Below are 2,290 nucleotides of genomic sequence, written 5' to 3' on the forward strand. Positions count from 1 at the left end.
ACACATTCTGAATAGAACATGACATTTGTGCAAAACGTCCTAGATGCCTAGGCTTGTTCATGAGATATATATTTCTGTCCCATCCTTGAAATTCTTTTCAGTACACTTGAAGTTTAATGAATTTTGGATTACTAGAAAAACGTAGCAAAATCTATTTTTGGAATCAATCGTATTTACGCAGTCAGATCATAAAGCTGTGTTTCGAATCCGATTTAAAAAAAAACGCCAAGCTTTTTGTCATCCTCAGGATTAGATTTAGAATACAATGAACAGTATCAAGCACTTAATATTGAATTTTGGCCAAAATTTGTTTGCTACTTTCCAACTCAAGCCCAAAAGCATCGCAGCAATTTGGCATTTACTCTAAATCGGTCCATGCGCGATGATATTTGGACACCAATTGGAGGTTTCAAATATGATTTTACTCTGTCAATAAAACTTCAAATAGTGTTTGTTTCTAAACAGTGCTGAGAATCCTTCGAGCATGAAAGCTCACTCACATCGCATGCGAATAATTTTTTATATATATATATATTTTTTTCAAATTGACGAGTTACCCCGAGAAGTTTTCACAAGGGTTATGTCAACTGGCCACCAGTGCAAACGTGATGTTTAAAAAGAACTCAAGAATATATTCATAATTACAGCGACATAGTTTGAACTGGGTACAAAGTTACGACCCCTTGTCGGCTAGAATAACCGAAAAAAAATTTCTAGATAGTTTTCATTTCACATACACATATTAAAAATGCAGTTGAAACTAATAGTAATAATTGGTTTATACAGGTAGTAATACGCTATCATTTATTTGATTAAAATGTAACATTGAACGACCGGGTTAAATATTTCTTCAGTTTATGTTTTATAAACCAAAGTAAAAAAAAAAAATAGATTAAGCTTATATATTTATGAATGAAAAATTATATGTTTACTCGAATATACTGTGAATTTTTATTTTTCTCCTTTTTTTGTACATTCTTGGCAGTAGATCGAATGTTTAAACGGTGCATTCTCAAACTTCATATTCGCACGCAAAGGCATGCCTGATTTTGAATATTTTTGCTAGTATGAAATGTCATTGGACACTTATATTAACATATATTATATATATTCTTTTTAGCGATCTAAATTTTCGAAAAATGTTTGAACAATATGCGATGATACGCGTCTGGCACGCGAAGGGACTATTTTTTGTTGAATTAACCAATTTTCTAGCAAAATTGAATACATGTTACATCAAACTAACGTTAAAGAATTTTCACGATTCGGAAAACAGGTCACATCGTTTTACCTTTTGTTGTTTTCGTATACGTATTCTTTTGACTTATTTATGCGAACTGCACATATAAGTGCCTGACAGAAGTGTATTCAAGATTTTGTTTTTTAACAATGCACGTAACAACAAGTGCACGCAATTATTTAACACTTTAGCTTATGCCATTTGATACCTTCAACTCGTCAAATACTACACGATCATATTTTATCAACACCTTTTTCTGTCAATGTCAAAAATGTTCCGTGCGAATGTCAAAAAATATTAAATTCACATTATGGAGGCATAAAATGTAACTAACAGCGGTTACGGGAACCACCCTACGGAAGCCAGAATTCTTTTTAGACATAAAATGTAATAAAATAGGATTTACATATTTATTCCAAGGAGGGGAAGCCGATATTTCGGCCTAATCATGTGGTGAAACACGGCCTCTCATGCTACCAGCCCATGTGGGATATGGAATTAGATAGCCAGTTATTTGTTTCAGATACATGCCCTTGGCGGTGGAAAAGCTGTAACCGGCCAGCGGTTACGTGAACCACCCTACGGCACCCAGGTTTACAGCTATCCTCTTGCGCGTAATTATCTCCCACGGAATTTGACCCTGCGAACCCAGGCAGGATAAAAAAAGAATGATGCGATCTAGAGTCCATAGGTGCTTGGACGATACGCCACACCGAGCCGAAATAATAAATGATGTACTTTTGATTAAACAAAAATATTAGTTACGATTCAAATATATACAATAAATAGCGCAGTAAAAAATATTCAATTTTATTCTCATGTACATCGAATTGTGTCAATTTCTTGGCAATATTTAATGTGAAGAGATTTCGTATTGAAAGCAATGTGCAAATATTTAATATTGTCACTTTTGAGTTAATAGAGTGAAACGAACCAAAACGTTCACTGGGTGGTAGTACCTTTGAGTTAGAGAATAAAATCTCTACGTGCAATTATCAAATACCACAAGCAATTTTTTTTATTTGAACACGAAAAAAGCGTAGGAAATAT

Source organism: Styela clava, chromosome 4 (genome assembly GCF_964204865.1).
Source record: "Styela clava chromosome 4, kaStyClav1.hap1.2, whole genome shotgun sequence".
Taxonomy (NCBI): Eukaryota; Metazoa; Chordata; class Ascidiacea; order Stolidobranchia; family Styelidae; genus Styela; species Styela clava.